This window comes from Lepidochelys olivacea (genome assembly GCF_965140295.1).
Source record: "Lepidochelys olivacea isolate rLepOli2 genome assembly, chromosome: 2".
Taxonomy (NCBI): domain Eukaryota; kingdom Metazoa; phylum Chordata; order Testudines; family Cheloniidae; genus Lepidochelys; species Lepidochelys olivacea.
In genome coordinates, this window is record NC_140412.1 from 68,955,808 (window position 1) to 68,970,713 (window position 14,906).

Below are 14,906 nucleotides of genomic sequence, written 5' to 3' on the forward strand. Positions count from 1 at the left end.
AACTCATTCAGCACAGCACATTGACTGTGAGGAGAGCTCATAAACCAGGCTGGACTTCATGAATGGTATAAACCTGGTGAGAAGTGTCCAGACACAGCACAATTAAATTACTTGTAGTATAATCATACCATGTTTTGTAACAAGACATATCAATGTATGGAGAGAGGGTCTGTTAATGATCTATTTTTGCAAGTCATTTACCTGAAAAATCAAATTAAAAATAAAATGATCACTCTTTATATTAAGGTTTCATTTATAAATAGTTCATAAAAGGTAAATAAACGATCAATAGATAGTTTAATTGCAGGGATCGGCAACCTTCGGCACGCGGCCCATCAGGGAAAGCTGCTGACGGGCCAGGCCGGTTTGTTTACCTGCAGCGTCCTCAGGTTCGGCTGATCGCGGCTCCCACTGGCTGCGGTTCACCGTTCCCGGCCAATGGGGGCTGCGGGAAGCAGTGCGGGCCGAGGAACGTGCTGGCCGCCGCTTCCTGCAGCCCCCATTGGCCTGACTGCTTGTCAGGTGATCTTTTGCCCGGGATATGGGGGGATTTTGCTTTCCTTAATTACTTTAAAAGTATGTTAACGCCCAAGAATAAAGGGAAAGTCCTAACAAGCCTCCCTGCAAACCTATATTAAGGCCAGACAGCGCTTTGCCTTAATTCAGTATCAGTGCTGCCCTTACGACTACTACTACATTAAAAATGTACAAACAGCATCAGCTGGAGAAATAATTTGGTATAAAATAAGTATATGATGTACTGAACTGAGATTTCATGAAATATGCTAATTACCCGTATATCAATGTACAAAGATTAGTACATGGATAAGGAAGATAAAGGAATATTTTCTGATGGAATCAATGTATAATATTCTTAATACATAAACTTTAGTGATAAAGTAATATTTTATTCAGGTGTAGCAATCTTTAAAAGCCTGTGTTATTTAATTTTTACTGAAGTGAGATAAATAAAGTCTCCTTCTAAACATGCCATTCTTAACACAAGTGCACTAATAAAACCAGACCACATCTCTTTGTGATGCAATCTATATATTTCAACACTGAAAAAACATGTACAGGAAGAGGTAAACTTTCATGACTCGGCACACCAGCTACATTTCTCTACCCAACAACAATCTGCACAATTTCAACACAGTTTGTGTGTCTACCTGAAAGTCAGCAACTCCTTAATCTCTACTTAAACTCCCTTACGCATTAGTAGAGTGACTGTAAATCAGAGCTTGTCTACATGGTCAGTTAGTTCATGGCAAGCCATTATGTAAATCTGCAGTGCACTAGCTTCCCATGTACTAACTCTGCGCTTTCCACACTAAGCCATACTCCAGGACTTTTAATGCACTGGTGTGGCGTTTATGTGGCAAATTAGTGCGCAGCAAAGTGGTGTGCTGTTGATTCACCCTGACCTGCAGCACACTAACTCACTGTTTATACAGGCCCTCAGTCTGTTTTGCACAGTGACGAGCCACAAGAAAGTGAACGTTAAAGAAGGTGGGGGCTACTTCACCTTACATCTTTAACTGGTTCCTTCTTATATAAGTTAACATGCACTTAGACTCTCTACATGTGGGGAATGTGTAAGTAAAGTAAGTAAATCCAGGAGAATCTGAGTGTAAGAGGGGCAAAATTAATCTAAGGAGATCTGACACCATTTTATGTATCACTTCTCAGTTGGGTACTACAATTTTTTTTTTTTAAGTTTTCATTTCATTTAACATTTTCAGTATGAGATAAAGCAGTAATTTCATTATATAGCATGTGTGGGTAGTAACATGAGACTTTCATTTGCTCTGAAAATACAAGTTATTAGTACACAGAATAATTAATATAAAAACCCTTAAGAAGCCAGATTTGTAAAGTTAGACATGAGCAACTATGTACTTACACTGAAGTGCATGCCTCACTTATGAGTGCAAACATCTAATATTTGTGCACAAATTGTAAAGCCATGGGCAGGCAAAGATATTCAATTAGTGTGCCTGCAAATCTGCCTGTCCAACTGTGTGTGCCTAAAGCTGAAATCCTACTCCAGAATGTCCACTATTTGAAAGGGCAGGAGGAAAGAACAAAGCTTCAAAAATATCACTGAGAATTTGGATAAAATTTTCACCCAACTGAAATCAATGGCAGTTTCTTCATTTACTTTGAAGGAGCCAGAATTTAACCCATTCTATTTTAAGGGGCCCAATATTTGTACTAAAATTAAAGGTCATTAATCTCCACTAGTTCTTTGTGTCACTCGAGTGCAGGGATTCAATAAAAATATTTAATTCTATGTATTGACGGTATGTGGCTTCATTAAAATCCCAAGTACTTCAGACTGTAAACTTAAAATCAGCACTGTAATATACACTAATAATGACTGTCCTCATGCTGTGTATTCATTTTACAACAGGCTCTGATTTCATATATATGACTGCAATCTTGTAAAATCAACTACTACATATGCAGTATTCAGAGTAGCGGCCGTGTTAGTCTGTAACTGTAAAAAGAAAAGGAGGACTTGTGGCACCTTAGAGACTAACCAATTTATTTGAGCATAAGCTTTCGTGAGCTACAGCTCACTTCATCGGATGCATTCAGTGGAAAATAGAGTGGGGAGATTTTATATACACAGAGAACATGAAACGTATGCAGTAGTTGCACATAGAAAAGACACTTTCTTAGAGCATGGCTACACTTGCAGATGTTGAGCACTTTGAGTTAAACCAGCCTTTGGAGAGCGCAGTAGGGAAAGCGCTGCAGTCTGTCCACACTGACAGCTGGCGTGGCCACATTTGCGGCACTTGCAGCAGGTTTGGGAGCGGTGCATTATGGGCAGCTAACCCAGCATGCAAGTGACTGCAACGTGCTTTTCAAATGGGGGGGTGGGGTGGGGTGGAGTGGAGTGGAGTGTGACAGGGAGTGTGTATGTGGGGGGAGAGAGAGTGGGTTTTTGGGGGGCTGAGAGCATGTCAGCATGCCGTCTTGTAAGTTCAGACGGCAGCAGGCCCCTCCACCCCCGCCTGTCTGTCTCTCTCTCACACACAGCATTCCACACTAATGGCTTGTTTTGTCTCGGAGCAGATAAGCAGCGGGCTGTCAGAAATGGAGCTTTGAAAGGGCATATCCGCATTCCTGTAGTGATTCAAAAACAATGAGAAGAGTGGCCACTTGACTTAAGGGGACTATGGGATGTTTCCGGAGGCTGATCACAGCTCAGTAATGCAACACCTCGTTCACACTGGTGCCGCGGCGCTCCAGCGGGGGCGCAGCAAATGTTATTCCACTCGCCAAGGTGGAGTACCAGCAGTGCTCTAGCCGTGGAGACAGAGCGCTCTACGTGCCTTTCCAGTGTGGACGGGTAGTGAGCTAGTGCGCCCGGAGCTCCTTTATTGCATTGTAACTCGCAAGTGTAGCCAAGCCCTTATTCTGCTTCCATTGAAGTCAATGGGTATTTCCCTTCACACTCCCAGAGCCAAATCCTTGTTCCTGACAAACACCTGAACAATTTTTTGACTCTTCCACCACAAGGTATAAGCTTATTTTCATTAGGGGACTTGACGACAGGTAATCTATATTGAAAGATATTTTTTCCTATTTAGACTTTTGTTTAGTTTCTAACATGCAGTGTCTGAATCTAGGAAAGCCCTGCTTTTTTCAGGGTGTGTGTTTAGTCAGGGTTCCTTAGTCTATCTATCTATCTGAGGTCCTTACATTATGGTAGTGTTTGAGCACCTCACACTCGAATGTGTATTTGTCCTCACAGCACTCTTGTGAAGTATGATTATCTCTGTTTTACAGATGGGGAACTAAGGCACAGGGAGGCTAAGTTTACTTGCAATAGGGCACAAAGGAAGTTTGTGGCAGAGCAAGGAATTGAACCGACATCTCCGAAAGTCCTAAGCTAATGCCCTAACCACCACATCGTCTCTCCCCTCCGCTCCAGAGAACAAAAAAGGAACTCTGAAAGCAGGCTTAAGGCCTGTCACATTGTATAAAAAAGTTCACTTGAGATTATAGGAAAGACTGTCTTTTGAACAGCAGTCAAAAAACATGAAACAAGCACTTCAAGATGACCTGTTAATGTAATTAAGGGTCAAATTCTTCCATTAGATGTGCAGGCACATGGCTCCCATCTTTATGTAAGCGGGGGAATAGTCCCGCTATTGTGGGAAACTTTTCTGGCTTCTGCACTACCCTGGTGAAGTGGGCTAGCGAAAGGATCTGAGTCCTCACTCCCACTTACTTTACCCAGTGGCCTCCCTGCCCTTGAGGACTCCCTTTCCACTCTCCTCTCTGGCAGAGTCCTCGTAACCCCAACAAGGCTGGGCCCAGGATTCCTCGGTGGCTCGACCCCAAACCCTGCTGCGGTCGCCTAGGACAAGGGCTAGGGTATTCCCACTCTGGGGTACTCTCTCTGCACTGGGCACTTCTCTGACCCACTGACCATTACATACAAATTAAAGCAAATGCAAGTTATTTAATCAACAATTAATTTTAAAAAGAATAAGGAAAAATGAGAAAGGTTAAAGGGAGCACATCAACCCGCTCTGTGGCAGGGAACATCACAAACAGTGTCACTGGAACATCAGGGCAGTTCACAGTCTGTTCCTTGTAAGTCCCAGGCCCCCTTCTCAGGCCCTGGCTGTGCCGCAGGGATGCTGTGGGTTGGACACTTGCTCTGGTGGTGGCCTCACGCTCTCAGGCTCTAAGTGGTAGGACCCTTCTTCCCAGTGTCGCCCCACCCTGTCGGGGTTATGATCCAAGCCTGGCCTGCAGAGCCTCTTGGCTGAGGTGTCTCCCTGTGCTGGGCCCGCTACCCAGGGTCCCCCTCGCTCTCCCCAGCTGCTCACTGCACCCAGCTCCGGACTGCTCCAGCCCCAGCTCCACCACTCTGTCTCTGCCTTGCTGCTGCTGCTCTGCCTCCAGCTCCCTGGGCTGCTTCTTTGGCCCCTCTGGCTCTGGTTGCTGCGGCTCTGCTCCCAGGACAGGTCTGCTCTGCTGGCTGCTTCTGTGACTCTGCTCCCAGCACTGAGCTGCTTCCTGGGCTGCTTTTCTGGCCCCTCTGGCTCTGGTTGCTGCAGCTCTCCTCCCAGGACAAGTCTGCTCTCTCTGGGCTGTGCCTCTGGCTTTGGGGCTGCAGCTCTGCTCCCAGCACGGGGTCTGCTCTCTCTGGATCTGGCACAGCTCTGCTCCCCAGCTCAGCTCAGCCCCACTCTGTCTGACCCAGGCAAATCCAGATCACACGGAGGACGGGACCTCCCTGGCCTCCTGACTCCCTGATTAGCCTGCCTGCCCTGTCATTCAGACTGACCTGGAGCATTGGCCTCTCCCCATTGTACCTGGGGGCTGTCAGGGTCCTGATTCCCCATCTACCCTTCCCCATTTTTAGTACTGGGAGCTAGCAACTAAAACACGCCCACTGAATGTTAGTAAGGGGACAACAGTCCCCTTACATTTAGGAAAATTGGTCTGAAATATTCTTCTCAGCTAAAAGAGCATAATGCTGCATTTTAACAATATATTGAAACAAACATGGCAATCACTTTGGAGGATAGGATTAGGATTCAAAACAATTATCACAAAATGGAGAAGTGATCTGAAATCAACAAGATGAAATCCAATAAAAGTAAGTGCAAAGTACTACACTTAGAAAGAAAAAAAAAATCAAATGCATGACTACAAAATGGGAAATAACCGGGTAGGCAGTAATACTGTTAAAAGGATCTGGGGGTTATAGTGGATCACAGATCAATTACGAGTCAACAATGTGATGCAGTTGCAAGAAAAAAGGCTAATATCTACAGGAGTGTCGTAGGTAAAACATAGTTGGTAATGTCCCACTCTACTCAGCTGTGGTGGAGTCCTCTACTGGCATACTCTGTCCAGTTCTGGGCACCACACTTTAGGAAAGATGTGGACAAATTGGAGGGAGTCCAGAAGAGAGCTAAAAAACCGACAAAGAGTTTAGAAAACCTGAACTATGAGGAAAGGTTTTAAAAAGTGGGCATTGTTTAGCCTTGAGAAAAGAAGACTGAGGGGGGATCTGATAGCCTTCAAATATGTTAAGGGCTGCTATAAATAGGGTGGTGATCAATTACTCTCCATGTCTACCAAAGGCAGGACAAGAAGAAAGGTCTTAATCTGTAGCAAGGAAGATTTAGGAAAGATATTCTGAAAAGCTTTCTAACTATTAAGGGTAGTTAAACTCTGGAACAGGCTTTGAAAGGAGACTGGAGAATCCCCATCATTGGAGGATTTTAAGAACAGGTTAGAGAAACACCTGGCAGGGATGGTTTAGATACATTTGGTCCTGCCTCAGTGCCTCTAGAGGTCCCTTCTGGCCCTACATTTCTATGCTTCTTTGACTTCAGTACCTCCCTGAATAAATAAAGTCTGTTTTAGCATAATCCTATTGTGGTGACAGAACAAACAAAAGCCTGACCAAAGCAATAAAAAGCAAGGCCAGTTATTTGTCCAGTAGGTCCTCTATAGCCCTGTATTAAATATGGAGAGAAAAATCACTTCTTTTGTCAAATAGAGCAGAGCAAACCAGATGAAAGAGAAGTGTGGCGATAAACAGACTTCATGTTCCTGACTATCTCAGAATGTGCTTGGGTCCAACTGTGCACTGCTTACTCAGGCAAAAAGCCTTTCAAATCCAGTGGGTGTATAATGCATGAAGCCGCCTCACTTCTGACAGGTAGAATCCTGAAGAGATTTTTCCCTAAGTGCAATGACCATCAACTTGGTCATTGCTGAGGATTGAATTAGGTTCCCACAAGTTAAGAGCATAAGTCTTTAGGATTTGAGCTAAAGGACTATGTCACTAGCTAGCAGCTGCAGCAGGCCCATGCGAGGCTGGCAGACCAGGTCCCAGCTCATGTCAAGATCCCCACGTCTCGACTGAACACTAACAGATACACAGCTGGAATCAGTCTGGCTCACCTGTGTGTTAGTATGTTAAATAGGTATTAGAATTATCAGACTGTGTTTAGACTATATTGAAAGCTGGTGAGTTGTTGCATGCAATAATCTCACTTATAGCAACTGTAGCCCATACTGTAAGGTAATATTGACATTTATGCACTTGATAATTGGTTGGTAAAATCTAAGTATAGAACTCACAACCAATTTGGGGTTGTGCCCTGCTTCCTAACAGTCTGCCCTGAGGCTGGTACTCAGGCTCTTGACTCACTGCAAGGCAGCTTACCAGCCCCCGTTATCTATGTAGCTGGCACAGAATGTGACACACACTGAATGGTGGATTACACAGGGACTTCAGGTTTGGGTCTGTACAAGTCAGTGACATCAAGTTGAGCAGGGACTGCCTATGTGTTTGTGTTTGCACAATGCCTAGCGCAATGGAGTCCTGGTCCATGACTAGAGTTGCTAGGCACTACCGCAGTATAAATAATAATAATAATAATAATTTCCTGGTTCTACTGTTTACATAATAGTTTTGGCTGCTCTGAAGCTGTGCTCTATCTGCACAGACAACCTAAATTTGCATAAACCTTTATGTGTATACAGTGAGGATGGACAGGTGGCATTTCTACTTTTCCCTTTCCTTAGGACCTGCCCCAGGTGACAGCAGATTTAATGTCCAGCAGAGGCTGCAAAGGAATTACTCTGGCAGAAGTTGTAATGGGAATTAGCTTAATCATGCCACTTCCTCCCCAGCCACAACCCGGGTTACTGGAAACGCCTCCTCTCCTCCACCCCCAGCAGACTTTCTGCTACCGTGGGCCCTCCTCCACTGTCTTCACTGACGGAAGTTCATCGGGCTCAAGGTCTACCAAACACCCCAGGGTGTCCTGCTATTGTGATAGGATATGAGTGATCACCCACTCTTTTTAGCTACCTTCAATAAGCAGATATAAAGGAGATGGATAAATGAAATTCCTGTTTTAACTCCAAACTTAATTCCTTTTTAAAGTTTAAGTCAGACCCTATGTGATAAAATTTCAGCCTATGTGTAAATTGTAAAAATGCCCCGTGATATTTGCAAACACATCCATTGGTGCCTGCAAAATCCCACATCTGTGCATGTAAAACGGGAAATTACATACTGCTTCATCAGTTGTGCCAACAAGTTTTGCTGGTACATTTTTAGAATCCTTCATTTTAGTGAAGGTATTTTTGTGGCTCAGCTTATTTTCTGCAGCCCAGCATTTCCCACAATTCTGGACACCTGGGCTGCTCTCCTCTCAGCAGCACATAGAGGTAGATCAGTGTTTTGATGTATAGCCATGCCCCCTCAGCTTCTGCTTGTGGCCAGATTCTCTGCCTTCACAGCAGCCCACAGCGTGGTTCCTTTTGCTCCTGTCCTTACTCCTTCTGTTTTAAATTTTCTGCCCATTTTTTGGGCAGTGGGGAGAAGTGTTCTTCCTTCTCAGCCTTCCTCCTCCTCCCGGGGTCGGCTAACCCCTCAAGGATTTAACACTTCCTAAGCCTCCATTGCAGCATTTTCCTGCTGGTTCCTCTGCCCTTACAGGCATGGCGGAGTGGTCAAGAAAGCATTGAATCAAATTCAACCAATTCTCTCTACATGGGAGCCTTCCCAAGCTCAGCAGAGGGTGAATTATGCCAGCCTGCACCCAGTCGTCAGTGCCTAACTGTGGGAGGTCCTGGGACTGCAAGTCGGACAGGCAGAGGTCTGGGACCCACTGAGGCGGCAACTCCCACCGGGAAAAAAAGGACCAAGTACCCTAGTGTGGAGGAGGAAGAGGCTCCAAAAGCGAGGAGGACCCTGACCACTCGAGTCAGGTAAGTCCCAGGGAATCTCTGCAGAACAAAGAGGAGAGGCTTGCACAACCGCCTGTCTCCCCCACCCTGCCACATCTTAAAGTTGGTCCTGTGCACCCTGAGGAAAGAAATAGGGCTTCTAATCAGCCTGCCTCTCTCCCTCCCAAGAACAAGGACGTCCTCTCCCCTGCAATCCTGGGGGGGAATGGGAGCAGTGGGAGGATTCTCAGACAGACCTCTCGAGAGGGTTCCAGGCCTAAAGGAAGGCAAGCCACAAAAAGGTCTCACTAAAGCCACAGCAGAACTTCTATATTCCCAAAGTGTCCTATTAAAGGTTAAAAAATATTAAAATAGCTAAAAAGTAAAAAAAAAAACAAAAAAAACCCCTCAGAAATACTAGTCCTTTGATTCCGCCACATCCTCTTGCTCCCCCGCACTGAGGAAGGTGAACTGTCTGGCTGTGAAACCCGAGCAGGCTCCTGAAAGTAAGCCTCATATTTCTCTTCTCAAAATCCTTCCCTCAGGCTGCAATACCCCTTCTTCCTCCTTGAGGAGCCGATTAGGAATGAATGGACAAGCCTGATAAGGGCAAGCTATTAGCGAGTGTGACCTCAGGCTCTGTAACATTCAGCAGCCAAAGGGCTCCATTGCTGAGATACCAAAGTAGCCTCCCTCCCCAGCGACACGGTTATTCACTCAGAAGGAGAGTTGTACCCTAAAGACCCCACATACAGAAAAATGGAGGCCACTCTCAAAAAGGGCTTTGAAACCTCCTCCACCATCCTCTGAGCATCCCTGGCAGCTACCTGCTTTGCAAGAGCATCTCTTTCCTGGCTGGAAGATCTCATAGCCTCAAGGACAGAGATCACCCTCCCTAGCAATAACATTTGTAGCTGATGCCTCAATGGATGCAATGAGATTCTCAACCTGAGCCATGGCTTCCGACTCAGTAGCCAGGCGCCATCTATGGCTCTGACCCTGGAAGGTGGATACTCAGTCTAAACATGTCCTGTGCTCAGCCAAATTCACAGGCTCCTTCCTTTTTTGGAGAAAAGATGGAGGCCGGCAGTGTTGCAAAACAGTCTCTCCCTTCCCCACTAAAGGCCCTCAGTAGAGAATATAGATCAGCCTTCACAGAGAGGTGCTGCTTTCTCTGCTCATCTTCACAGAGATACCAGCACAGAGGCAACAGATTCTCTGAGGGAATACAGTAGAGCTAAGGTCTGGGGGAAATCTAGAGGGACCTCAGCCCCACCCCGCAAAATCCACTTTATGTTAAAGATCACATAGGCTTCTACCCTGAGTTGGAGTTAGTGGGCAGGATTTCCAATTTCCTCAAGGAAGGGTTTCCATTGACCACAGACAAGTAGGTCAGGGAAAAATGAGCCTGGGATACTTCCTTGAGCTGTGGGCTCCATCTGATCTGATTTGATCTTCTTCCAGTCACCCAGCTCCTACAATGCCAAAAACCACACAGCCTGATACAGAACAAAATATCTTCTGGATGTGGGAGTGACAGAGTGTGTTCCCTCAGAAGAGAGATTCTCTGGGTTCTACTCCATCTTCTTCATTGTACAGAAGCACACAGTGGGTATGAGAGTGTCATTCCCAACCTCAAAAGACTCAACAAGTGGATGAAGACAATTAAGTTTTGGTTGGAGATCCTGGCCTCTGTGGTGTCATCCTGGCTCCAGGGGGACCTCTTGACTTCAGTAGACCTAGCCAACGCAATCTCTACATTCCCATGCCACTGCAGACTTTTGAGGTTCATCTACAGCAGGAAACATTATCAATTCCCAACACTCCCATTCAGCCTACCCCTGTCCCCCCACCCAGGTTCTTACAAAGAGGTTGTAGGTGGTAATAGCCAAACTCAGATTGCAGGGGACTCATCTGCACCTTTTCCTGGGCAACATCCTGATCAGAGCCCCATCACAGTCAGCAGTGCACAGGGCCACTGATTCAGATCAGGGTCAACAACTCTGAGTGGTACCTGAATCAGGAGGTTTTTGATTTCATCCTTCAGACATTTGGCCCCCCTTCAATCAACCTGTTTCCAAATTGTATGAATACAAAAAGGCGAAAATACTTCACAAGGAAGGCAGACCCCAGATCCATGGAGACAGATGCCTTATTGCATAGTTGGCCACAGAGCCTACTTTACTGATAACTCCTCATTGGTCAAGGAGTCCTTGGTTCTCAGAGCTGACAGAGATGACCCTGGAGCCCCTACTCCAGTATCCATGAAGACCAGACATCCTCTCACAAGGTCATCTTTCACCCGTACCTAAAATGGCTTCAACTAACAGCCTGGCTGCCCAGAGGGAAACACTAGAAGGATTCAGTCTGTCCTCCATAGTTATTAAGATATTGTTTTAGTCTAAGAGAATCCTGATATTAAGAGCATACTCCTATTTCTGGTCCAGATTCAACTACTGGTGCCAAAGAGTACAATGGAAATCCCAGAAATCCAGGAATTTCAACCATTCTGGACTTTCTTCAAGAAAGCATAGACAGAGGCCTTCAGCCCAGCACTGATGTATGTCAAGTGTCTGCCCTTATTAGCATGCTATCTGCAGGATCCTTGGGCTCTCTGGCAGACAATCTACAGGTAATCCCATTCCTTTGAGCAGTACAATTAGCCAGACAAGTGGTAGGCCTCTCTTTCTGAAATGGGACCTTCCTCCAGCTTTGAGGGCCCTGACTAGTTATCCCTTTGAGCTTCTGACTTCAGGGTCAGTCTTTTATTTAACCATTAAGATTTGTTTCTTAGTAGCTGGCATGTCCCCCAGGCGAGTGTTGGAGCTGGCAGCCTCATCTATACAGGAGCCATACTGCATGTTTGAAGAGGACAAGGTGGCATTCAACACACCAGAATCCTTTCTTCCCAAGGTAAGTTTCTCCTCCCACACTTTGTAAGAGGTTGTGCATCCTTCATTCTGTCCAAAACCACAACATCCAACTGAAAAGGCGTGGGACATCTTAGACATCAAAAGAGTGTTGAAAATCTCTGAAGCATACAGAATCCATGAGAAGATCAGGCTCCCTATTTGTGTCCTTCCACACAAAATGCCAGGGACTCAGAGCAAGTCTTCCATTGCTAGGTGGAAGCCTAAAATCAGAGGTTCCTGTCCCATAAGGAATCAAGGAGCACCTGATGACATACTTAACCTCCAGAGCGGAAAGAGCAAGTGCATCCACTTTGGAAAGTTGCAAAGCAGCCATTTGGTCTACAGCTAACACCTTCATTAGGCAAGCTCTACAAGGTGGATCTTCTATCTTCTGCAGAGGTCTTCTTTCGTGGGAACATGCTGCAGGTGATGGTCCAGAAATATTAGAGACTCTTGAGCAAGCTCAGAAAAAGGGGGGGTACTGCTTTCCTACGAGGCTGCTTTCCTACAAGACTTTTGGTTCATAACCCTTTCTACAGCTGTTCACTGCTCGCTATTTCCCAGATGTCCAGAAATGGTGGAGACACTGGATTGCAGAATGGTAACTTGCTTACTGATCCTTTCCTTTCTGCTAGCAGCATCTTCAACCCACTCTGGATGGCTTATAAAGGCAAGGGTCAGATGTAAGTGGAATCATTACCGTATGACCACCTTCCCTGGTCTAGTATACTTAGTTACTGCATCTGACGAAGTGGGTATTCGCCCACGGAAGCTTATGCTCCAATATGTCTGTTAGTCTAAAAGGTGCCACAGGACTCTTTGCCGCTTATACTTAGTTATTTCATTATCTCTGGAAATTCATTAATAATGATATACATATTTTACAACTTGGGAATAACTCATACAATAGCAAGCAGGAGCAAATGAGCATGGCCAGACTGTGCGGTGTCAAAACACTGATCTGCCTCGGTGAGCTTCAGAGAGAGGAATCATAGAATCATAGAATATCAGGGTTGGAAGGGACCCCAGAAGGTCATCTAGTCCAACCCCCTGCTCAAAGCAGGACCAATTCCCAGTTAAATCATCCCAGCCAGGGCTTTGTCAAGCCTGACCTTAAAAACCTCTAAGGAAGGAGATTCTACCACCTCCCTAGGTAACGCATTCCAGTGTTTCACCACCCTCTTAGTGAAAAAGTTTTTCCTAATATCCAATCTAAACCTCCCCCACTGCAACTTGAGACCATTACTCCTCGTTCTGTCATCTGCTACCATTGAGAACAGTCTAGAGCCATCCTCTTTGGAACCCCCTTTCAGGTAGTTGAAAGCAGCTATCAAATCCCCCCTCATTCTTCTCTTCTGCAGGCTAAACAATCCCAGCTCCCTCAGCCTCTCCTCATAACTCATGTGTTCCAGTCCCCTAATCATTTTTGTTGCCCTTCGCTGGACTCTCTCCAATTTATCCACATCCTTCTTGAAGTGTGGGGCCCAAAACTGGACACAGTTCTCCAGATGAGGCCTCACCAATGTCGAATAGAGGGGGACGATCACGTCCCTCGATCTGCTCGCTATGCCCCTACTTATACATCCCAAAATGCCATTGGCCTTCTTGGCAACAAGGGCACACTGCTGACTCATATCCAGCTTCTCGTCCACTGTCACCCCTAGGTCCTTTTCCGCAGAACTGCTGCCTAGCCATTCGGTCCCTAGTCTGTAGCTGTGCATTGGGTTCTTCCATCCTAAGTGCAGGACTCTGCACTTATCCTTATTGAACCTCATCAGATTCCTTTTGGCCCAATCTTCCAATTGGTCTAGGTCCTTCTGTATCCTATCCCTCCCGTCCAGCGTATCTACCACTCCTCCCAGTTTAGTATCATCCGCAAATTTGCTGAGAGTGCAATCCACACCATCCTCCAGATCATTTATGAAGATATTGAATAAAACCGGCCCCAGGACCGACCCTTGGGGCACTCCACTTGATACCGGCTGCCAACTAGACATGGAGCCATTGATCACTACCCGTTGAGCCCAACAATTTAGCCAGCTTTCTACCCACCTTATAGTGCATTCATCCAGCCCATACTTCCTTAACTTGCTGACAAGAATACTATGGGAGACCGTGTCAAAAGCTTTGCTAAAGTCAAGAAACAATACATCCACTGCTTTCCCTTCATCCACAGAACCAGTAATCTCATCATAAAAGGCGATTAGATTAGTCAGGCATGACCTTCCCTTGGTGAATCCATGCTGGCTGTTCCTGATCACTTTCCTCTCATGCAAGTGCTTCAGGATTGATTCTTTGAGGACCTGCTCCATGATTTTTCCAGGGACTGAGGTGAGGCTGACTGGCCTGTAGTTCCCAGGATCTTCCTTCTTCCCTTTTTTAAAGATTGGCACTACATTAGCCTTTTTCCAGTCATCCGGGACTTCCCCGGTTCACCACGAGTTTTCAAAGATAATGGCCAGTGGCTCTGCAATCACAGCCGCCAATTCCTTCAGCACTCTCGGATGCAACTCGTCCGGCCCCATGGACTTGTGCACATCCAGCTTTTCTAAATAGTCCCTAACCGCCTCTATCTCCACAGAGGGCTGGCCATCTCTTCCGCATTTTGTGATGCCCAGCGCAGCAGTCTGGGAGCTGACCTTGTTAGTGAAAACAGAGGCAAAAAAAGCATTGAGTACATTAGCTTTTTCCACATCCTCTGTCACTAGGAGAGCAACCCAGATATCCAGAATTGCGGGAAATGCTACTAGCAGAAAGGAAATTATCAGTAAGAAATTTTCCATTCCCTTCTTTAATAGTTTTATAAAAAGATACTAAAAAGAGTGCAATATTACAGACAGACACTCTCATCCAGACTACCTCAAACCCAAGAAACCTTTACACCTGAGATGCAAGAACAATGTGTCTCATTAATAAAATAAACCATCAGGACTCCTTTTACGTTAACTTTTCTCTTAGCCTAACTGAGAACTTTCACTTAATTATTAATGCCAGATTATGTTATGACTCATGTCAGTAAATATCTGGGGACAATAATGAATAAAACATGGACACACTGTTCTATAGTGCTGTTTAGATCTATCATGTCAATGCAACTGTTGTACAAATGCACTAACGCAACACTCTAAAACTCTTGGTCAGTTGTATGGTGGAAAGTAGTAACTCAGCATACAGTTAATGCTTCTTAAAATGAAATGTGGAGCTGGAAATGACATGTAGGAATGGGGAATTTGCCAATCCATTTACATGAGAGGGCTACACACTTCT

At 45.5% G+C, this 14,906-nt stretch overlaps 1 protein-coding gene across 2 annotated transcripts in view; it reads right to left on the bottom strand.

Moving 5' to 3' along the window:
* LYN (LYN proto-oncogene, Src family tyrosine kinase) overlaps positions 1-14,906 on the bottom strand; it is a 94,604-nt gene that overhangs the window by 32,753 nt on the left and 46,945 nt on the right. The gene's annotated exons all lie outside the window — the stretch shown is intronic.